The 25493-nt window shown below is 34.2% G+C and overlaps 1 non-coding gene across 1 annotated transcript; it reads left to right on the forward strand.

Moving 5' to 3' along the window:
* The first annotated feature begins 5751 nt into the window (after nt 1-5751).
* Nucleotides 5752-5858, forward strand: LOC141676317 (small nucleolar RNA R71). Its single transcript, XR_012556915.1, has one exon. It is a non-coding gene; the product is annotated as a small nucleolar RNA R71 (small nucleolar RNA).
* Nucleotides 5859-25493: the final 19635 nt, after the last annotated feature.

Raw genomic sequence — 25493 nt, forward strand, 5'->3', positions numbered from 1 at the left:
TATAGCAGCTCTCAAAAGTTGTAAACACTCTTTTCAATTAATATCATTCAAGTCTTGTTATTACATACTCTCCTCTACTTTTATGTCTTGTTATTTTTATGTTGGATTATGATATTTTTCTAAATTTTACTCTTGGGGAAGTGATTAATTAATTGTTGTTGGATTTTTTCGGCTTATCTTTATTTGATTTTCCGGTGAAAAATATTATTCCGTCACAATCTTACTCGGGGTCATATACCTTCTCTGTTTCTGAGCTATAGTTGATTCCGACGCTGACCAACGAAAATGATTCGCCTGGGATCAATTTGTTTTTCTATTGTTTCTTGCTCCCAATATTATGGGTTTCCATTTTCTTATTTTGTGTTTCAATTTTAAGGTCTTGTAAGTCTGTAATCCATTCATATATTTGCCCATTTTATTTTTGAGTTGTCTCCGTTAGTATAAACCTTGTTTTGCTTCAGTTTATAAATAGTTTGCTTATTTAAGTTTAGCCTAGATTTAACTTAGGCCCAAAATTATTTCGTAGCCCATATAGATATTCTAAGTTTCACTCCATGTTTTACATTCTGCAAAGCTTTTAAGGTACTAAAATTCTAATATTTAAATTCAAGTAATTAATTACATAGCCATTAGTTAGGACTTTAATCTTGTCAAGTGTTTTTTTTACTTTCTTAATTAATCAAACTTTAAGTCTAGCAATTACACTCATAGCATTAAATCACTAGTTTATTTTTGTCATTAATGCTTGATCTAGTTTTTAATTCCATGCATACATATATACACCATATATGTTACTTCCATTTTGTTTGTTCTTATATTATTTTCTTATTTCCATTCTGGCCCATATACATTCGTGGCCCATTGCACTTGTTAGCCCATAATCTTTAGCTTGTCACATTTCCAATTCATTTTCAACCTGACTTCTTGTTTCTAGCCCAAGCCCATAATCTCTCTCTTTTATTTTATGTCCGTAGTTATAGTAGTAATAGTAGCTAATAGTCATTAACTTCTGATAATTAAATCATGTTACCACATTAAGTACATTCATTAAATATCCAATTTATTTAATTAGTTTAATTAATACATACTATTTTAATAATAATTTGGCTGGTCCTGTTTGTTACTAGTTTAGTAAATTAGTGTTAAATTCTTAATTGGTTTAAAAAAATAAATAATAAATATCTCCTTTCAAATTTAATTGTTCTAGTTCGCCTAAATTAAAAATTAAGGAGCGCGAAAATAAGTAGTCTCTGCGGAATGAATCTAAAGTATTAAAACGAAAATTGTGCGCTTGCAATTTAAAATGCTTATTTTTGGCACATCAAGTTTTTGGCGCCGCTACCAGGGACTATAATTATTTTTTGCGCCTTAATTTTTAATTTTTCGAATTAGTTGTAATTGCTCTCTTTGTTTAATTTTTTTTAGAAAATTGAAGATTTGGAAAGCTCATTGGAACTCCGAAAATCGCCGAGGCTCGAAGGAATTTTTGGAAGCTTGCTTGGGTAACCCGTATCTCTCTCTTTTCGTATTTTTCACTAGTTAAAAAAATCACAAAAAAAATGAAAATGTAAAAAAAAAAAATTAGTTAGTTAAATACATAATTGTTGCATCATGCATTTGTTCACCTAGGAGCACATCATCTTAGATTTTATTTTCTTGTTTTTAATTTTTCGTACCTTATAAATTGTGGTGATTGCTGGAGGACCCAAGGTACATTAAATTTCTTCTTTTCTTTAGTTAGGACACGTAGTTTAGAGCATCTATAATTGCTTATCGCTTTTATATCCCGTTGTGTGTTGCATCATTTTAAATAAACTTTAAGGGCAAAACCTCATCACAAGACAAGGGGAGGGATTTCATCACTCTTTCCTTGGCCCACAACCATTAAATCCATCATTTTGCATACCATAGCCTTGTTAATAAAATTAAGTAGACGTTAGCCCCTAGGACTTCGCGCTCAACTAGGAAGAAAACCTGAAACGATCAAATATCTAAGTATTCATTCTTTGGTGTCTAGGCTAGCGAAAGCTTACCTGGCCATTTAGATTGGTGACTAGGCTGGTGTTTAGCCTCTTGGCAATGCTTGCACCTACCTGGCCAATAAGAAAGAATACTTTTATTTTTGTGAATTTTAGTAATATATTTTTGTTAGGAGCAAGTCTGGAGTTTTTTAGGGAACCATAGATTTAGAATTTTTCTTTCGATTTTTCACCCTTTCTTTTGCGTGTTTTAAATTCTTGCACTTATTTGCTACTTGATTCCTATCTTGTTTATGCGTACTACGTGGATTAGAGATAATTCATCTAGGTTAGTGAGACCAATTGAGTGTACTTCCTCATCGGAATCCGAACCCGTAGAAATTCTTGAACTCGTAGTAAACATGGCAGTTTCTCTTAAGGATCGTTGTTACCCCGCCCGTTCGGCCCAACCTTCTTGTATTACTCTTCCACAGGTTAATGGTAATAATTTTGAAATTAAAGGTCATCATATTAGCATGTTACCTAAATTTACCAGGAGTGAAGGTGAGGATCCGTATCTTTTTATTCATGAATTCGAGGAGGTTTGTGCCTTACAAAAACTCCAGCAATTGACCGAGGATTCCATTAGGCTTAGCCAAAGGCTCTTTCTCCGTAGTAGTATAATTCAGTTGGGCACCATTTAGGGCCTTACTAGCATAGTAGACCACATGAAATATGTTGTTCTTCCTTTGCCCAAGAACTGCTCCAACTGCATAGTCACTTGCATCGCACATCATCTCAAAAGGCTCATTCCAATCAGGTACAGCTATGACCGGTGCCATGATTAAACTCTCCTTCAATGTCTCAAAAGATGCAAGGCACTCATTATCAAACTTGAAAGGAACATCTTTCTCTAACAGACTGCACAATGGCTTCGAAATTTTCGAGAAGTCTTTGATGAAACGCCTGTAGAAACCCGCATGACCAAGAAAACTACGAATTCCCTTAATAGAAATGGGTGGAAGAAGATTCTCAATGACCCCCACCTTGGCCTTGTCCACCTCTAGACCTTTACTAGAAACTTTGTGCCCGAGAATGATGCCATGTCGCACCATAAAGTGACATTTTTCCCGATTGAGAACCAGATTGGTCTCAACACACCTCTTGAGAACATGTCCAAGATTTTGCAAGCATTCATCAAAAGAATTGCCAAAGACTGAGAAGTCGTCCATGAACACCTCCACAGTCTGGACAATCATGTCAGATAAGATGGCTATCATACATCTCTGAAACGTGGCTGGCGCACCACACAGACCAAAAGAAACTCGTCTGAAGGTGAAAGTACCAAGTGGACATGTGAAGGTAGTTTTCTCCTGATCTTCTGGAGCGATACAAATCTGATTGTAACCCGAATATCTATCCAGAAGAAAATAGTACTCATGACCGGCAAACCTGTCAAGCATCTGATCAATGAAGGGTAACGGGAAGTGATCCTTCCTAGTGGATTTGTTTAGCTTCCTGTAGTCCATGCAAACTCTCCACCCCGTGACTGTCCTTGTAGGAATAAGCTCATTCTTCTCATTTTCTACCACAATAATTTCACCTTTCTTTGGCACGCATTGAACCGGGCTTACCCATGAACTGTCAGAGATAGGGTAGATGATCCCTGCATCTAGCCACTTAAGAATTTCTTTCTTCACTACTTCCTTCATGATAGGATTAAGACTTCTTTGCTGCTCGACCGTAGGTTTGCTACCTTCCTCTAACAGAATTTTATGCATACAGTAAGAAGGACCGATTCCCTTGATATCTTCTATAGTCCATCCGATTGCCAACTTGAACTCTCTCAAAATCCTCAAAAGCTTTTCCTCATCACTACCAGAAAGGTCAGATGCAATAATAACAGGCAGAGTAGATACATCACCTAAAAATGCATACCTCAAATGTTCAGGTAAAGGCTTAAGCTCAAGAGTGGGAGCTTCTTCAATAGAAGGCTTGAGGCGTTTAGGAGCTTTGTTCAATTCCTCCATTCCAAGAGATTCAAAAGGCATATCAATTTTCCTTTTCCAGGGAGAAGCATTGAAATATTGTAATTATTCTTCCCCTTCGTCATCTTCACTATCTGAATTCCCCAATAAGGCTTTTTCTAAGGCATCAGACCTTAGCAATTGATCAAGTTCCGAGGTGGCCACCGAATCGACCAACTCCACTTTTAAGCACTCCTCATTATCAGTAGGGAATTTCATAGCATTGAACACATTAAAAGTGACATCCTGATCCAGAACTCGCATGGTGAGCTCACCCTTCTGCACATCTATCAAGGTTCGGCCAGTCTCCAGGAAAGGTCTTCCCAAGATTATGGGAATCTTCTCATCCTCCTCGAAATCAAGAATTTCGAAATCAGCAGGAAAGATGAGTTTATCAACCTTGACCAAAACATCCTCCACAATACCACGCAGATATGTAATAGAACAGTCGACCAACTGAAAGGTCATATAAGTCGGTTTGGGATCAGGTAAATCCAACTACTTGAAAATTGACAAAGGCATCAGATTGATGCTAGCTCCTAAGTCATATAAGCATCTGTCAAAAGACACTTTTCCAATAGTACATAGAATAGTGAAGCTTTCTGAATCTTTAAGCTTCGGAGGCAACTTCTGTTGCAGCACAGCACTGCATTCCTCCGTGAGAGCGACTGTCTCTAAATCATCTATCTTTACCTTCCGAGAGAGAATACCTTTCATAAACTTTGCATAACTAGACATTTGCTCGAGAGCCTCGGCGAAAGGTATGTTGATATGAAGTTTCTTGAACACCTCCAAAAACTTCTCAAATTGCTTGTCCAGCTTTTTCTTTTGCAGCCGCTTGGGAAAAGGCGGTGGAGGATAGATCTGTTTCTCCCCTGTATTACCCTCAGGCGGAGTGTGCTCAACAGTTGTCTTTCTTAGTTCCACTTCTTTGTCCTGCTGCACTACTTCTTTCTCAGCACCAACTTCTTCAGTCAACTCTTGAGTTTGTTCGGGATTCGCAACCTTTCCAGACCTTAAAGTGATTGCCTTTACCTTCTCCTTAGCTTCCCTCTTTCCTGGAACTTCAGTGTCACTAGGTAATGTACCAGGCTGGCGATTTAGCAAGGCATTGGCAATTTTCCCAATTTGGTTTTCCAAGGTCTTGATAGAAACAACTTGACTCTTGCACATAAGCTTCAACTCCTCTAATTCAGATTTTTCATTGGCTTGTTATAGATGGAGTTGTTGTCTAGGTGCATATTGTGGTTGCTGAAAACCAGGGGGTTGTACTCTTTAGTTGGAACTGCTGTTAAGGCTGTTGAACCGCATTCTGAGCATTGCTCCAACTGAAATTAGGATGATTGCGGTTGTTGGGATGATAGGTGGCTGGCACTGGTTGCTGCGATCGCTGGAAGTTGCTCACGAACTGAGCTGATTCACTAGAAATTGCGCACTGATCAGTCTCATGAGCACCAGCACAAAGCTCACAGACACTTGCGATTTGATTTACTCCATAACTAGCCAAAGTGTCCACCTTCATCGTCAAAGCCTTAAGTTGGGCAGCGATAGCAGTAGCTGCATCCAATTCCAGAATTCCTGCGACTTTCCCCTGAGTCAGTATCTGGGAAGGATTCTGGTACTCATTAGCAGCCATCAGTTCAATAAGTTCATAAGCTTCATCGTAGCTCTTAGCCCACAAGGCTCCTCCTGATGCTGCATCAAGTATGGGTCTAGAAGTAGCACCCAATCCATTGTAGAAGCAATTAATAATCATCCAATCAGGCATGCCATGGCGTGGGCACTTCCTTAGCATCTCCTTATATCGATCCCAAGCCTCACACAGAGATTCCCCTGTTTGCTGATCAAACTGGGTAAGAGCATTCCTGATTGCAGCAGTCTTCGCCATGGGGAAGAATTTAGTGAGAAACTTTTGCGCAAGATCCTCCCAAGTGGTGATAGATCCTGCTGGCAGAGAGTGTAACCAGCACTTAGCCTTGTCCCTCAAAGAGAATGGGAACATGCGTAGCTTGATAGCATCTTTAGTCACATCCTTGAATTTGAAAGTGTCGCAGATCTCGATGAAATCCCTAATGTGCATGTTGGGGTCTTCGGTAGGAGAACCCCCAAACTGAACTGAGTTCTGTATCATCTGAATCGTGCTTGACTTGATCTCAAAAGTGTTAGCCCTGATGGTCGGTCTGATGATGTTTGACTGAATGTCATTAATCTTCGGCTGAGAATAGTCCATCAAAGCCTTCAGATTATCTGCTTGATCTCCCATCGCTACTACAACTGATTCTTCGACTTTCTCTTCTTCTTCTACCTTCTTTTATTTCTCAAAAACTTCCTTACGAACTACCACAACTTCTTCCTCGGCTTTATCCAGTGTTCTCTTACGAGTAGGCGAATGCGTATGCATACACCCTCGCTAGTGTACCTGAAATAAGACAAGGAAACAGATAAGTAACAATGTCCGAGTCAATGAACTTTAACGACCACTGATGGAAAGCACATAAACTATCAATTAACACTGCAGTCCCCGACAGCGGCACCAAAAACTTGTTAGTCGCTAAACACGTGCTAATAATACATGCAAGTATACGAGTTCGCAAGTAGTATAGAATATTTTCTAGTTCGTTCCCACATAGACTGTATTGGTTAACTAATTAATTCACACACTTAAGTAACAATGTATGGTTATTATTCAATGCTAAGACGATAACAAAGTGAGGTTGTTTATAACTAAGAATTAAATAAATAATTATAACTACAAGAATAAGATTGATTGAATTAATAAGTATGACAAACATGGGATTCTAACTTCATTAAATACTTCATTCAATAGCCTTATTGTTCTTAACCTTTGCTTGTAATGGTGATGACACTAATCAGATAACACGAAACTGATAAACGCCAACTTTCGTTGCGCGGGTACCATACTATCAGACATCCACAAAAGAGATAGAAGCTGAATAGACACCAATTATATTGAGACCCTATATGTCTATAGAATTTGACAACATAACGGTTTAAGTACAAGTTATCTATCTTGATTACATGGGGCAAGTAAGATGGTTAAAATTACCTACAAATCATGCATGACAATACATGAACCTATGCTAGCATGGCAAGTTCTAAATTCTTAAATTCAGTTTTGCTTCGTTAAAAATTAACACACTATCTTATAAGTTCGCGACGCTTATAAGACGAATATGCACAACCAATACTAGGATATCATACAATCACCACATACTAAGGTATCAAACAATTTAACTAAAGAAATCCATAAATAAATCCGCTAGAACCCCACGATAACGATTAGCCCATAATCGGACTCATCAACAACGTGGGTTCCGATGAAAGCATGGTATATAAAACGTAGTCTTTATAACGAAATCAAGTACAAACAAGAATATAGGTTCAACAAAATAAGAAACGAGCATCCAAGATTACAACTCAAAACAAAGATTCACAAGAATAAACTAGATCATCTTCGCCTTTGTTGAATTGTGTTATAGGTCTCTTGTCGTCTTCTCCTTGTGCTCTGGTAAGTCTCCTTATTAAAAAACGATCTTGAGTTATCAATATATAGGAGTCCAATCAACCCAGGAGTCCAGAAAACAGAATTGTAATAGAATCAGGATTTTATTATCCCGACACGGCGCGGTCGCGTGCTTCATCAGCGCGGGCACGCTGGCTTTCTGTACTTCGGCGTGGCCGCGCGCTTGTTCAGCGCGGGCGCGCTGGGCTTCTACAAGAAATAACTTCTTTTCTTTTTCTTTATCTTGCAGCTTCGAGCCGGCTTTAACGAGCTTTTATTCTAACACTACCTAGACACCATATTAGCATCAAAACAATGCTAATTCACCTGATTACCTAGATAACGCCTGAAATGCAAAAACACTCAAAAATATGTTAAAACACTTAACAACTTAAGTACAAATGCACCAATCCAAAGCTAATTAGAGCATTATAAAGTGTCATAAATGCCACTCAACATGCACACATGGGAAATAAGTTAGTCAATGCCTTAATATAATTCCACTTGCATCTCCAAGGTCACCTAGAACAACCACTTGTGCCCATGAGTACCTAGTAACAAATTTGTACTTAGTTTTTGTTCTAACTGGCGACTACAAGGCATTCCTAAGGCTCACTGGCGACCACAAGGATAAGGGAAAGGTTTTTTCCTTAGAAACTTTACTGAGTTGCGACAAGAAGGAAAGTACTCTATACTTGGATTATTTTTCATTCCTGTTGCGCCTAGAGTGGAAGCATTCTATACTTAGAATTTTTTTTAATTCTTTTTCAATTAAGGCTCAATTCTTTCCTGTTCTGATTCACACTTGACTGTATTAGTCTGATTTCTTCTGTATGAACTAAATTAATCCTTTCCTGATGTGTTGACGCTTGGTGCACTGGTCTGGTTCATAAATGACTCACACTGAATTGGATTCACTCAATTCTCTTTACAGTTCTGAACTGATAGAGCCTGTTGGTCATTTATTGCTTCAATCACTAAACCCTTGATCTTTAATACTTCAAACTAATACATTTTATTGTCACTGGAAGTCCTTCGCCATTTTATTCTTCACGGAGGCTTGAATATATTAATGAACTTCTTTCCATGACCTGGTTACGGACTTAGAGCACTAATTCCATCTTTTAATTCTTTGTATTTATCTAGTCTTCATCTTCAAGGTTCATGTGCTTCATAATTAATATTATTTATCTGTTTCTGTTTCATGATGAGTTATATTTCCTCGGTTACATGTTACGTTACATTATGGTTTACAACAAACTTAGTATCATTAAAGAAAAAGGCCTTTGTTGCAACTTTTGAAGTTATCTTTACTGTTTGTCAAAGAAGAGCTTAAACAGTGATTAGGGTTTCAGAGTTTAGCACAGAGAATGGAGAGAGAGATAGAGAGAGTAAAAGAGTAGAGATCGAGTTAAATTAGAGATAAAATGAAAAATATAATCAAAAATTGATTTTGTATAAATCTACACTCTTTTACTGACAAACGGTTCAGATTAGTGGGACACGTGGCATGATCATATATTGTATCTAATAGTCAGTGAACAAATAAAAAGGAATCATTAAATACGTGCACAGTTACACAAGGTAATTTTCTATAATTACTGAAATGTTTTCTTTTTTACACGCTACTAACCACACTACTGTAACCATTACATAAAATCACTAACTAAATCACAACCACTAATTCAAATTAAAATACCTACTTAGGTGTTTTTTGAATAAATTCAAAAATCATCAGAGTTTAACAGTCAGCACACATGTTTGACTCCTATCAGTATTTATTTTTATTATCAGAGTTTATTCATGCAAGATACTGTAGAGATTAAATTATCAGAATTTAACACTCTAATTATCTTTCTTATTATAGATAGCAAGAATACATGGTATTAGTGTTTAATACAATCATCAAAATTTAAGAAATACTGATACTAAGAAATATTAAATACCAAACTCTGATCATTTATGCATGTTATATAAAACAATTTATTCATCAGTATTTGAAAAATATCCTAATATCATTTTTAAGTCATTCACCATTCTTGTAAAAGTAGCTTCACAAAGTGGTTTAGTGAAGATATATGTTAATTGCTGATCTGTAGGCACAAAATATAATTCTATTGTACCCTCCACGACATGTTCCCTTATGAAATGATACCTCATGCTGATGTGCTTAGTCATTGAGTGTTGTACTGGATTTCTGTTATTACAGTAGTACTTTAATTATCATAATATATATGAATTTGAGAATAATCTAACCTATAATCTAGTAACTGATTCTTTATCCAAAGAATTTGTGCACAGCAGCTTCCTGCAGTAATGTACTCAGCTTTTACAGTAGAAGTGGAAATTGACTTTTATTTCTCTCTAAACCAAGAAACCAATCTGCCTCCAATAAATTGGTAGCTTCCAAAAGTGCTTATCCTGTCTATTTTATATCCTGCAAATTCAGATCCGAATATCCAATTAGCTTAAAATCTGAATCCTTACCACAACCTAAGATTCATTGTTCCTATGAGATATTTGAAAATTATTTTTACTGCTAATATATGTGGTTCCCTTGAATCATCCTAGAACCTTGCACACAGACATGTAGCATACATGATATCAGGCTTACGAGCAGTCAAATATAAGAGTGAGCCAATCATACCTCTGTAGTTAGTTATATCTACTAATGAATCAGTATTTAAATCTAACTTGGTTGCAGTGGCCATGGGATTTGTAGCAAATGAACTATCTTGTATTTCAAATATTTTAAGCAAATTCTGATATATTTGGCTTGATTAACGAAGATTCCTTCTTCATCCTGCTTAAATTATAATCCCAGAAAATAACTTAGTTCTCCCATCATACTCATCTAATATCTAGACTACATTAACTTAGAAAACCTCTTACATAGTTTATCATTAGTAGAGCCAAAGATGATATCATCAATATAATCTGAACTAACAACAAGTCCTTACCATGATTCTTATAAACTAAGGTTTTATCAATGGTACCTCTTTTGAAACCACTCTCCAGCAAAAATTGTGCAAGTGTTTCATACTAGACTCTTGAAGCTTGCTTTAGTTCATATTGTGCTTTATCCAACTTGTAGACATGATTTGAATACTTTCAATCAATAAACCCTATAGGTTGTTCAACATAAACTCTCTCATCAAGTTCACCATTAAGAAATGCACTCTTTACATCCATCTGGAACACCTTGAACTTCATGTGACCAGTATAGGCCAGAAAGTTTTTGATGGCCTCAAGTCTTGCAATATGAGAAAAAGTCTCATCATATTTAATACCTTCTTTCTATGAGTATCCCTTTGCAACCAATCTTTATTTGTTTCTTGTAATTATGCCCTCACTTTCAGTCTTGTTTCTGAACACCCATTTAGTACCAACTACTGATCTGTATTTTTTGCCTTGGTACTAAAGTCCAAACTTTGTTCCTTTCAAATTCATTAAGCTCCTCTTGCATTTCTGTGATCTAGTCAACATCTTGAAGAGCTTAATTCACTTTTTTGGTTCAGTTTGAGATAGAAAGGAATGGTAGAGACATTCATTTTGAGTGGCTTTTCTGGTCTTGACACCACTATCAGGATTTCTAATGAATAAATCATGAGTATGCGACTTAGTCCAGTTTCTTACAGAAGAAAGTTGATTTCTTGAAGAAGATTCCCTTTGATCCATGAAGTCCATATTTCCATCTAGAGGTGTACCATAATTATTTCTTAACGCTCCCTCTGAATCAGTGCTTCCATAATTATCAATATTTGCGTCATCAGTATTTGAGGAATTAGATTCTGATGAAGAATCTACTGATGTTTCTTGACTTGTATCACTTGAAATTGACTTTTGATGTGAATCATCTTGCTCCCCCTCGATATGTGCTTCAATGTTTGTGTTGTCATCGCTGATAAGTGGTTCATCAGAGTTTAATACGATATCAGGATTTACAGTGTCAGAGTTTGTCAGTCCATCAGGATTTTTTTATTCAGCATATGGTTTTTCATTTTCAAATCTTAGTTTTTCATGATCATTCATATTTTCTAGACCTGTAATCTTCTTGTCATCAAAAGATACATGAATAGATTTCATGATCACTCTAGTTCTCAGATTATAAACTTTGAAGGTTTTTGTTGATAGTGGATATCCAACAAAAATGCATTCACCAGCTTTTAAGTCAAACTTTGTAAGTTATTCAGGATGAGTTTTGGGAATAAAACATTTGCAGCCAAAAATATGAAACTATTTCAAATTTGACTTCTTTCCTTTCACCATATCAAATGGAATCTTGCCATACTTGTTTATCAGAGTTGCATTTTGTGTGAAGCATGCAGTTTGCACAACCTCAGCCCAAAAGTAGGTGGAAAATTTTACTTCCTCAAGCATGGTCCTTGCAGCATCTATAAGAGTTTCGTTCTTTCTTCCTGTTTGATCCCATGGTATTTACAGAATTCTTCCATATTGTTGTTCTTAAATTCAGTCCCATTATCACTTCTGATAATCATTACTTGTGTGTTAATCCTTCTTCCAGTTGTCTCACGTGATCAAGAAGAATGGATGATGTCCCATCCTCAGTATGCAGAAAGTATACCCGTGTGTATATGGTGTACTCATCAATAATAACAAGTGAATATCTCTTCTTGGATATTGAGATTATATTAACTGGACCAAAAGTATCAATGTGTAATAAGTGAAATGGTTCAAGAATTGAGAATTCAGTCTTACTCTTGAAAGTTGTATTCCTTAGCTTGGCCTTCTAGCATGAATCACATAGGCCATCAGGAGTAAAAACTGTATTGGGAAATCCTATCACAAAATCTTTCTTCATAAGTTCATTGATGATATTAAAGTTTAAGTGAGAAAGACTTCTATGCCAGTTTCAGTTGTGTTTCACAGTTGCTCTACTTATCAGACAAATTGCAGAGCCATCAGTATTTGTAGAAACCCCGGCTTCATATAAATTACCATATCTATAACCAATCATTGCAACCTTACCACTTAAATTACTGACAATTTCACAATATTCCTCATAAAAGTCCACATGGTAACCTCTGACAGAGATTTGACTCACACTTATCAAATTATGTTAGAGTCCTGCAACTACAACTACATTTTCAATGATGACATTCTCAAGTTTGATGTTTCCATATCCACAGGAAACACTTGGGTCAGCCTTCTCCTTATACTTTGATAGAAGGGCCTTATTTTCAGTCATATCTCCCGAGCATCCACTGTCCAAGACTAAAGAATTTTTCTGTTGCCCTGCAATCAAATAATCCACTAGTTAGAATTTTAAGGACCCGGATTTACTTGGATCCTTTGGCCTTATTAAGTTTGTTAACATTTGCAGCAGAAGTCTTTTTATCAGAGTGTATGCTAACATTCTTAATATTCGGTAATACACATGTAGAATTAAGTTTTGATTTATTCAAAGAGGGTTTCAGTTCAAAATAATCATTATACAAACTATTAATTCGTCGATATGTATAATAGCGTTGGGTTAAACAAAATAATATATACTATTCATTTATGCTAAAAAATTATAGAATTGATCCATGATACAACAAAATTAAAATCAAAATAAATTTGAGTTAAAACAAAATATCATATGATATTCATCTCAGTTAAGCAAAAGTACCGTCTTTAAACAAAATTAAAATCCAAATAAATACAATTATTTGGATTTGGTCATTATAATTAGCTTTGGGATAAAAAAATCAAAATCAAATTAAATTTTATTCTTATATCATTGACCTTGGATCAAACTTATCTTTTAAATTAAAAATAAAAATTATATTTCGTAAACACAAATAGAAATAACAATAATACTATTTTTTAATAAATAATAATAGTATTTATTTTTATTAATATTTTTTTAAAAATTAAATGTATTTAAATAAAAATATCAAATATATGTATATGTATAATTATTATCGAATTATATCATATAAAAATTCTGAATAAACAAATCACACATCTTAAATATTTCAATTTAATAAAAAAATTATTTATTTTTAGAAAAAATTGGTGCAGAGCAATCTATACTATATTATAATAGACGAAACATTAAAAATTTGGTAGTCGGTCGGTCGGTACTTGCTAAAATTACTTATTTACCCTAACTTAATTATTCTAATTCTAATTATTAGGTCGATCAATTCTAATTTTAATTGATATCAAAGTCAACTATCTCTCTCGCTTTACCAATTTCAGTTCTATTTTATATCGAATTCTATATCATTATAATTTATATTAAATTCAACTTCTTCTATCAATTTATATTTTAACTCATATTGAGTTCAATATTATTCTAATTTGTTACTGTGGGCTACATTAAATTTAAACAAATTAAATATAATTATTAATATTTAGTTGATATATCATGTGAATCGGGTTAAGATAAAATAATAATACTATTCATCCTCCTAAAAAAATATACTAATGAACTTGGATAAACAAAATAATATATTTTATTTATCTGGGATAAAAAAATACATTATATAATTAATTCAGACTAACACAAAACTAAAATAAAAATACAATTTGACCAACAAAAATAAAATCATATATACTAATTATTCAGTCTAAAACAAAATTATCTTATTGATCCAGACTTTAAAAAAATTAAAATTAAACTAAAAATAATTAGTTTGATTTGGTCGGTGTATCGGGCTAAAAAAGTAATGTAAACCACTAATCCTAGAAATCAAATTAATATTAGGTTAAGTATAATTCATATCCTATTGATGCGAACTAAAAAAACAAATTTTAATTAAAACATAAATATTATTTTTTTTAAAAAAAATACACATAGAATTATTAATAAAGCCATATCGTTCAATCAGTAATATTGTTTTTTTCAAATATCTTGTATAGAATTATAGTTAATCGATTAAATAATCACCATGCTAAAATAATTTTTTTTAAGGTCCGAACATATAATGGAGACATTATATTTTTACCCTCAATAAAAAATAAGTTCGTTATAATAACACTTCTCCCTTAACAATTCTATCACTTTAAATAAATTTAAATGTTCTAAAAAGTTATGAACATATACGTCTACTAAAATAATTATTATGAAGTCATATCATTTAAAGTTTTAAATGAACAAAATTAAGAATTGAATTCAAATTTTCTTAAAAAAATTATATAATATTAAAAATATATGTGCGACTCATGTATCGCACGGGTTTTAAGCTAGTAGTCCTAAAATAGTATATATAATAATTTGTATATTTTATAAATAATTACCTTAATTTTAAAAATGAGACCAGTCGAAAATAATTTTAAGCTCGCAGTCTACTACTTTTTTTCCAGCAACAAATGGGCCTGATAAAAAATTAACTATTCAAAGTCTAATGTTTTCCCCTGGCTCATCTATTAACGAGCCACTGTGAGCAGATGGGCAAAGCCTACGGAATTAACGATATTATCATTTCAATTCTAACTAGTTTTGACAATTTTTCACACGGAAATATGAACCGAAAATGATAGAAAATTTAATATTTGTATTTATATTTTAAGTACACGACACAAAAAATATATGAACATGAAGTACACAAGCGAGATGTAGTGGCGGTTTTGTATTTATCTTTTATGCAAATGACACGACATAAGGTAGCGAAATAAAATATATTTATAATTAAAATTAATATTTTTTATAAAATGTTTCTTTATAAAAAGTATATGTAGATTTAATTTTTAAATACTGCATTTTTTATAAAGTTGTACATGTAAATAATTTAAATGTGTATATTTTATATACTTTGATAATTGTTTTACCTACAAATCTAATATTTACACTTATTTACTTACTTATTTATTTATATTTCAATATATATCCAATTTTACACAAAACATTGTTAGTGTTTGTGCCCTAGAGACAATACTATGATATTTTAATTTAAGACATTAGGATTATTAATGTTTATGTTCTATCGATTATTCTCTTTATAATTGATTAATTCTTAATTTACTGCGATATAAATGTTAGATTAATAAATGTCCTTCGAATATGATATGCAATTCAATATCTCTAAGTACGTGACTTAGAAATGAGATTATGAGAATAATATCAATATTCCTAAAGGTCCGTAGTCGAGTATTATTATTAAGGGACAATAATAATGCATTAAGACGGGTGTGTTTGTTGACTGATGATCACATCTCATTGATCATAGGTATAGTGATACTAAAGTCAAAAACACAGGCAGATGTATATGTACATGGTGCTAGATAGACCCAATGTGAGATTCTATATGTCTGTTGTGTCATAAGTAATTCTTACAGTGATAATGACGTAATGGTCCTTAGAACTGAAGTCATTATATTTCTATACGAGAATTAATATACATTGATTCCATTAAAAGTTATCCTTGACCGGGTAATGATAAAAGTGGACATTGTGTATATTATGAATCGTATGAGAAATATGAATGATCTAGATGGAATTTAACCCTCCTATTTTAGGAGTGATATTATTGGCCTCTTGTGTGAGCTAAACTATGAAATGCGTGGTCACGCTTAAATGTTGATTTGATATGATAGTCTACTCATTGATCAAGGAAATTTGGATTAAACTATGATGATGATGACACATTACATGCCTCTAGTTTAATCTATAATATATGGTTTAAGGGATTATATTATATTGTACATTATTTACAAAAGGTTTAATCGATCACCGATTCAATAATTATTACTTGGGTAGCAATGATGTATTACTAGGTGCCGCTCATTATTTACGATTTTAAATTAAATATAAAATTCGTTGCCAATGTAATAATAACCTATAGGGTCACACACTAAGAATTCTTGAAGGATTATTTAATTTAAATTGGATTTAAATTATATTAAAGTAATTTGAATTATTTATAATATTAATTAAGTATGACTTAATTAATTAGATAAATATTTATATTCGAATTTACTAATATTAATTATGAAATTTATTTGTTAAATAATTAAGTGAGACTTAATTATAATACAAATAGGAATTTCGAATTAATAATAACTCCTAATTAGTTAAGAGTTATAATTCGTTTTTCTACTCTCTATATTATATCTCTTGTGTGGCTGATTTTTTGGTGTGCATGACTTTTATTAAAACCCTAGCCATCAAGAGAGAAGATGGAAAGAGCAAGAAGAAACGGGTTTGTGCTAGTACACATCCAATCCTTAAGTTCAAGCATTAGTGTGGATACCGATAGAGCGTAGATCGCGAGAGCGGGATGTGTGGTGATTGAACAAGATTTGGATCTCCATTAGTCAACCAATCGGTAAAGCTTCTTAAGGTAAACAATCTGATCTACAAATTAAATATATGTTTTTTGCATGGATCCTGCGGTGGATTTCGAAAATTCTGATTTTTCACATTTTTAATTATTGTTTCCGTTGCGTTTATGTGCTCGAAACCCAACAATGGCATCAGAGCTACTTGCGAAAAGTGTTTAATTCATTTATGTGTTTATTGGTTTTATGATGATAACATGTATACAATATTTCATGACTGTTATGTATGCAATTTTGTATGTTTTACATGTTATGTTTATATATGCGTATGTATATATATGTTTTGAATATATGATATTCATGAGAGTTGTATAATCATATGATGATTATATAATCCGTATATATACTAATATAGGGTCTTACTCCATTGAGAACTTTTTTGGTGAGATATGAGATCTAATCTCAACCATAAAAATTTAAATCTATTTTTAATCTAGACCATTCATTTTAAATCTCATCATCTACTCCAATCATCTCTTCCATATTCTTAACACCCACCACCACCTCCAACAACCAGCTACCACCATTTCTGGCCACCACCACCTCCGACGACCACCATAAAATCACCACCGTCAAACATAAAATCACCACCGGAAAATTAGAAATCACCATCGAAAAATAAAAAAATCACTGCAACCGACAACCGATAAACAAAAAATCACCTCTGGAATAAACAAATCACCACAACCGGCCACTACCTATACCGACCAGATCCACCACCAGCTCAATTCATCAACTCCGATCACCACTATTATAACAAAAATCACCATATTAACTATAAACACCACAATCACATCCACCATGTCATAATCACCACCACAACCACCACCATCCACTGACCCCCATATCAGAAGAATCACCAGAATTTTATGAAAACTTACCTATGATATTGAGCAACAGATTTCAAACTATACATATTGAAGCAATTGTAGAGCCAATATTGGAGGGGAAGCTCTGATCGGTGAAATTAACAGTGGACGAATCAATAAAAGCAGATCTAACGGGAAATGAATTGAGCTCGAACGGGAAAGTGTGGTGGTGTGTATATTTAATTCGTTGTGGAGGGGGTGAAAGAGATAAAGAGGGAGAGAGAGGGGGAGTGAACAGTCCGGCCAAGAGTGGTGGAGTGGCGGCGACATCGAGTAGTGAGGTGGAGAGAGTGCAGTCAGTGGGTGGGGTGGGTGTCGAGAGAATTGATAAGAAAATAGTTGGGTGGGAAAATGAAATGTGTGGTAGGGATTAAAAGAAAAATAAAAAATATTATAAAATGGAGGGACGAGATTAGATCTCATATCTCATTATAATTGGGGTTCTCATTTGAGTAATTCCCTACTGATATATACATGTTTTGTGTTTGTTCTTATTATAAGAATCGTATTTGATACGATTCTGAATCGGATGCAGTGAATTTGCTGAAATTTGTGTCTAGTGTCCGATTTTGGCGAACGAATACGCTATTTCATATGGAATTGATTTAATGTAATTTGCTGATCTGTAAGGCGTTTGACGTCGTTTAGGCCCTGTAATCTGCGATTTAATGTTATCGGATTTAATTTCAAATTTTCTGATTTTTTCAATATTTGGTTTTTATGATTAGATCATGATGGGTATGATATGTTAAGATCAGATTATGTGTTTTAACATGTTATTTTGTGTTAATTGAGCATGGTGGATGGTTATGGATTATGACCTTAGGTTAATGGTTTTGTTTTTTCAAATACGGCTTGCATGTCGTTTAATCTTGTAATTATTAAATCTCGAATGTAACTCGAGTTCTTCTTGTAAGTTCATTAGATTAGTTTCTATATTTCATTCTTGTAATGTACATGAAGACAAGAAGATTTGAAGATCAAGGGAAATCCCACACGGAGGCCATCCAAGGAAGCAATACAAGAAAGAAGACATGTAATAGTTAGCCTGTATTTATTTTCCACCTTAGATTGACCTAGATCTTTGTCATTAGCTTAATAAAGATCACATAGGATGAAACCATAACCAGTCACGTTTATTTATTGCACTTTACATATATATGCGCATATGATAAATGTATGTGTAGAGTAGTTTATAAAGATGCATGCTTAATTTGATTAAGGATGTATGTATTTGATAAGACACCCATGACATGCTTGCTAAACAAGATAAAATCTGTAACAATTCAAGATTTTAAGATGAACAAACGATTATGAGATTCTCATGTTTATGAAACAGGGAATAAAATATAAATTTTCTTTGTTTCTGACATGGGGCGATTTTGTCAAAAGCGAGTTATTGAACTTATAAGGTTATTGTAACACCCCCAGATCCGGGGTCGAGGATCCGGGTCGTCACGGTCTTTCTTTCCACAATATCACTTCACTTAATTAATAATAATAACCTTATGCTGTGACCCCACACTAACACACACCACAACCCGTTATAGTCTCAAAGATGAAATTTAAATAAGTACAAGTCTTTGAATCCACAATTTAAAAGTTATTACAACCCAAAATGATTACTTGATAAATTTACAGTTAATTGCCATTATCTGCCACAAGTTATAATTATACATAATTGATTCTCAAAAGTAGATGGTCTGATCTACAATAGATCTACCTCTGCAGCTATAGCAGCTACAACATCAACGGGAAGACGCGGGACGCTTCCCACGCGCTTGCGCTGGGTCTGCTGGAGTCTGGCCATCTTTCCTAACTGTTGTTGTGTGATGAAGAAATAAAGCAAGGGTGAGCAGCAAGCCCACCAAAATAATATGTATAATGATTTACAATATATGAGCCTACTCATAATACTCATGAAAGTCTTGGTCAAAAGAAATGAACCAAGTTTGATATCTTAATGCGATGAAGTCGCAAAATATTCAGTATATATACATATATACTTTTCAAAATATTGGAAGTCCTCTTCCATGCGTAATATACACAAAGTCCCAGTATATAACTGTATAAAAAATATCGTTGCAAGGTGATCTCATATATCTAACCTTGTTTCAACGTTTTTCTGAAAATCTTTGTCATTCCTAAGACAATTATTAATTAGATATAAGTTTAAAAGATGAGGTTACCAAATACCCCAATATACTTATATCTTTCCCAATACTACTTGAACTACCACCGTTCAAGTTATAATCAGTTTCAAAAGTTCATCACATAGATGAGACTACAAGACAAGATTTGAATAGATTCAATATTTGAAATATTATTGAATGAAATAAAGTTACGAGATACTTTATTTAGTCCCGATATATATATATCCACATATATATATATCTCTTAAACATTTCCTGGAACCTCTGTTATGTAAAGTATGAACAGAGTTTGAAACATCCAATGAATTTTGGAAAGGAAAAGAAAACCTTTGGCATAAACCAGATATCTTGCTGATCAGGCAAAGATACCCATAAGTAACCTTTTCTACTAGTAGATGGACGAATTCCCCACTGGTCATCACCCTGGTCATAATTAGGACCTTATGCTGGACTGCCACTCAGCCACTTATGCATTTGATGGACTCCCACTGAGCCACTTACACTATCATGGACGCCCACTGAGCCCATGTTGCTTATGCCGACTCAATAGATGGACTTACTTCCCGAACGATGGGCAAGTAATCAAGAAGTTTTCTCAAAACAGCAACCTCGTTGCGAATGTAAAATACACCACTGAGCCGGATCCCTCAAGTTTTGAACGAGTATTTAAATCCCCTTTAAAAGGAAGATCTTAAATATAAAAATGAGTTTTGGGATCCGCTCTAACTTTTTAAAAATCATTTTGAAGACTTGAAAACACTTTATAGAGTGTTTGGAGTAAAGCTGATTTAATGAAGTAAATCAGTCCCCAGAATATTTAGAAAATGACTGAATATTATTAATTAAATAATATTCCCATAAAGAATAATCTTTTATAAAAATAATTGAAGTAGAAGTTTTAAAACTTATACTTGAAACAAGTATTAAATAACCAAAGATATACTTATATGAAAGTATTATCTTTATTTGAATAATCGAAAATAAGTTTGATTATTAACACCTTATTCTTTAATAAAATAAAGAATATATTTCAGCAAATAATCGGAGTCATAGATCCTCAAATGAATATTCAAATAATATTCAATTAAGTAAAATAAAGGTATCGAATAAACCTTATTCGATCCATAGTTTTAAAAACTATATCCATATATATATAAATATATATATATATAATATACTCGGGAACATCGACTCCCGGTTTAGAAATATGTTCACCTTTTATCCCCTATACTAAGGGTATACGCAACTACTTGCTTATTTCTAGCATAGGTATTATGTAACTATAAGCATTGAAATCAACAGATAGATAACCAGATTACGAAACAGACATGCATATATACCATATCAGCATGCTCCAATATATCGCAAAATTTGCTAATAACAATCATGCACTATCACAAGATAATGCATATACATATATTTACATCACAACAACAGTATATCGGGTAGAAAACTTGCCTGAGCGACTTGGGGTTACGAATGGCTCGGGACGAGTCTGGTAACCTATAAGCAACAAGTAAGTTGGAATTAAACCAAAGTCACTTGTAAATCTATACTTTAACTAACTTAGACTCTAACGCTCGTTTTGCGCTCACTGATTCGCTTAAGTCACTCGGGTACCCTCGGCTCCACCATTTTTTAATAATTTAACCTTTACGAGTTTTAAGGCGATTCCTTCGCGAGTGTCTTACCAACTGCCTAACACACTTACCATAAATGTTTCATACTTCAATTAGTCCTTTTTGGTCTTTAACCTATGTTTCAAAGTAAGGCGAGGGGAAATGTTTCGTTCGCGAAACGCCGTTACTTGAAACGGTCGTTTCTCCTAAACCGTGCATCGGAATCGAACGAACTACATATCAAAACGAAGCTCGTAACATGAGCTATCTAAACATGGCAGTGGTCACAATCTAGCAGGGGGTCCTCGGGTCCTAATGTTATGCACAAAACAGTCTAAAGAAAATCGGACGTTACGACGGCTATGTTTACGCGATTTCCCAATTTTAAACCATACAAAACCAACCACAAACCAACCTCAAATCCAACATACAACCAACATCCATCCTTATCACATCATAACAACCCCAACCAATTCAATTTAATCATTCATACTTATGCCTAAACTTAACTTTAATCATACTTAAGTTCCTTTAAATCAAAACCACAACAATTACCATTCCATTTCACTACCATTCCAAATCCCAAACTCTAAATCATAACAACAAACTACAATATCAACCCACTAATCAAAATCATCTTATAATATATAGGAATCTAGGGTTTGGAGATGGTATACCTTCCTTGAAGTGGTGGGTGGAGCTAGAAAGCCTTAAGAAGCTTTGAGAAGTCTTAAGAATGCTTGGATCTTCAAGAAAACCAAGAAAAGTTCAAGTTAAAAACTTGAAAACACTATTCATTGTCTTCTTCTTTGATTAAATGAAGAAGATTGAGAAGGAATTAATGGCTTAAACTCATGATATAGTCCTAACTAAGCATGAAGATGATTAGGGAATTATCTTACCAATTTAGGAAGCTTGGATCTTGGATTTTGAATTTCTCTTGCCTTTTGAATAGTGAAAAGCCGTGAGCAATGAAGAAAAAAGCCTTGGTTGCTTTTGATTTTTGATGAAAATGATTTTACTTGGCTTGGTTGATTGGTTTTTGTGCTTGCTTTAGTCAATTACCTTCTTGCCCTTGGATTTGTGTGGTTACAAAGCCACCACACCTCCTTCCTTCCCATGTCATGCTTATGTCATCCTCATGATGTCATCCTCCCTTCCTTGTCCTCTTTCTATTGGTTGGATGACATCATTCCCACTAATCCCTTTGATTAACTTCCTAATCGTTTGCCTAATGACCGCTGATCTGTTATACGGTTCGCTTAACTTTCGTTCTCGTTTATCGTTTGAAGGATCATACCCGGGATCTTATTACTTAGGTTCCCTTAACCTTTCTCAATACATTATATTCCTTTTTATGATCCTCTATTATAATCCTTTAATTTAAATCCTTTTTATCCTGTTACCTTATAGTCAATTCTCTCCGTATCTTGTGGATTTCCGGGAAAAACCAAAGTGTTCGGAATTGGATTCTGACGATCTTTCCATACACTTATATATTACATAGAGTACTAATAATATCCCATAAGATCAATAACAGAACCCCTACATAGCGTGGCATGAAAAGTTTTCTCGTTCAGCAAAAACACTATTCATAAGGGTTTCAAAATTTCTCAAAAATTGGGGTTATTACAGTCTCCCCTCCTTAAAAGGATTCCGTCCCGGAATCAGATAGAAAACAAATGGGGATACTTTCTTAGCATTACACTTTCTAACTCTCGAGTAAATTTTCCCACATTGTGGTCCTACCACCAAACTCTGCCTAGTTTGATAATCCTTCTCCTAAGCACTTGTTCCTTTTCACTCTATAACCCTTCCTGGTTGCTCCATATAGGTTACATCTGGTTGCATGTCTATGCACTCATATGCCCCTATTTGTCTGGCATCCGAATTACACTTCCTTAACATTGATATGTGGAACACGCTATGAACTTACTACATGTTCTGGGGTAAGGTTAGCTCATATGCTAACTTCCCAATACTTCTTAATATATCCAAGGGTCCGACAAATTGTGGACTTAGCTTTCCTTTCTTTCCGAATCTCATCAATCCTTTCCAAGGGTTTCCAAGGGGATACCTTTAACAACACTAGGTCCCCTACTTCCTATTCTTTGTCCTTTCGTTTCAAATCAACATACTTCTTATGTCCATCTTGGGTTACTACCAGCCGTCCTCTAATTAGATCTATTATATCCTTGATCCTTTGGACTACTGCGGGTCCGAGCATCTTGCACTCTACAACTTCATCCTAACATAAGGGAGATCGACATTGTCTTCCCTGAAGGATCTCATAAGGCGACAACTCGATAATGACATAAGATCTATTGTCGTAAGATAACTTAATCCGTGTTAAGTGATCATTCCAATTTCTTTCAAGTCTATTGCACAGACTCTCATTATAGCTTTTATCATTAGAACTTTTGCTTCTTAATACCCATTCTTTTCCAGTTCGTAATCGCTACTACCTTCCGTTCCTAATATTATACTGGTTATACTTTTGCTCGTTAGCGTTCTATAACCTTTTAATAACCACGTCAACCTTAGTATCACGAATGTGTTCCCATTCCGCATACTACCACCACTTTATTACTCCTTTTTCAGTTGTTTCTATTTTCCAAAATTTGATCAATCAAATAGAAGTAAAGGAATTTGTTGAGAGATCACTATGATCATGAACACTTGTTATATCGCATAGTTAGTACAGAAGGTGGCCAGCCTTTAGTACTTGACAAGCAATTAAACAACATGTGGTATCCTACTAGGCTTCTATCACAAAGATAGATAGTCATTCGGCAATACCTCCCCTTCTGGAAGGGTTGTTCTTCTCAGCTTACATGAAATGAAAAGAAGAGAAAAGAACAAATTGAAGAGAATTGTATATATGAAAAAAAAATATACTACCACAAAATATCTGGCTTGGAACCTACCTCTGAACTATAGAGGTTGGTCATAGGAGAACAAAACATATACGTATTTATATCAGCATCGAGCATTATAGCCTCGCATTTTGCATGCTTAAATATTTTCGCTATCCCGTCCATCATTCTATGGACCCACACTCTTCCTCGAGCTTATACATAATCACCTTTGAAACTCCCTCGATATCGAAAATCGAATCTGGGATCTCATTCTATACATCATCGTTACTAGAATTCTATGCTTGCACCGCATCCTTCCTCGTATAATAATACGACTCTCTATTGATAAGAAAGAATAATTATTCACTAGGTAGATACTCTACTTAATTAGTCTATCAATGATAACTTATACACTACCACGACCCGATTAGTGGTACTCAATCTCAATCACCCATTCCAATACAACTCTCACGGTTGTAATCAGCTCATTACTCGCAGAATCATTGCTGCCTTACTATGGTCCACCACTGACCTACTGTCGTCATTCACTTTTCCATAAAATCTTAATATCTAACCATACGGAGTCCATACATGTCATATCAAATCATTCTAAGGAGGTAACATAATCACCATTCCTGATCCATGAAGAACACTCCTGATCCTGACATACATACATGACATGAAGCATATAAAATTGCAGAAGAGTTTCAATCAAAGCACCGATAGCAGGTTAATACCATTCTTAATCATATGCCTTCAATAGAAGACTTAACTCAAAGGTTTGTTTGGTCCTTTTTGAAACATGGTCCTGGCTTATCTCAAGATAGGACCTTCTAAGATAGATAGCCCGTTCATGGCGATTACATAAATTAAACCTTTACCAACTACTATTACGGTTGGGTATTGCACAGTCATCAGAAGGAATGTCAATCTTCCAAACCATAATTCAACCTTCACATTTTTAACCATCATCACTGTATTCTTTTGGCACACGCGCCTATAATTTTTCCTTTTACCGTTAAAGTGTCGGCCACCTCTTTGGCCTTTCCTGATAGTAATAGTTCCTTACAGTCAATGTCATTTTAACCACCTCCAAATAAATTTTCTACCTTATTTCAATCACAGCTTATGTGAAAATACTTTTCTTTAATATCTGATGAGTAAAAAAAAATTTCCATTTTTCCATAAGTTATCCCCT

The sequence above is a fragment of the Apium graveolens genome, chromosome 7 (assembly GCF_009905375.1).
Source record: "Apium graveolens cultivar Ventura chromosome 7, ASM990537v1, whole genome shotgun sequence".
NCBI lineage: Eukaryota > Viridiplantae > Streptophyta > Magnoliopsida > Apiales > Apiaceae > Apium > Apium graveolens.